The following is a 203-nucleotide window of genomic DNA, read 5'->3' on the forward strand; positions in this document are numbered from 1 at the left end:
TACGACAGCTGGAGAAACAGGGACCCAGTGGTGATGTGACTCGCTTAACGTCACCCAGCAACACTGTGAACAGAGGAAGCACAGTGCTGTGGAATTCCCCATCCAAGAAGCCGTTCCCTTCCCACAGTTCTCTTTACAGAGCTTCACTACAGCAAAACCATCAACGCCCCAAATTCCAGAAAACAAGGGCGCTTCATTATAGA

This window comes from Antrostomus carolinensis, unplaced genomic scaffold, assembly GCF_000700745.2.
Source record: "Antrostomus carolinensis isolate BGI_N321 unplaced genomic scaffold, ASM70074v2 scaffold33487, whole genome shotgun sequence".
In the NCBI taxonomy this organism is placed as follows: Eukaryota; Metazoa; Chordata; class Aves; order Caprimulgiformes; family Caprimulgidae; genus Antrostomus; species Antrostomus carolinensis.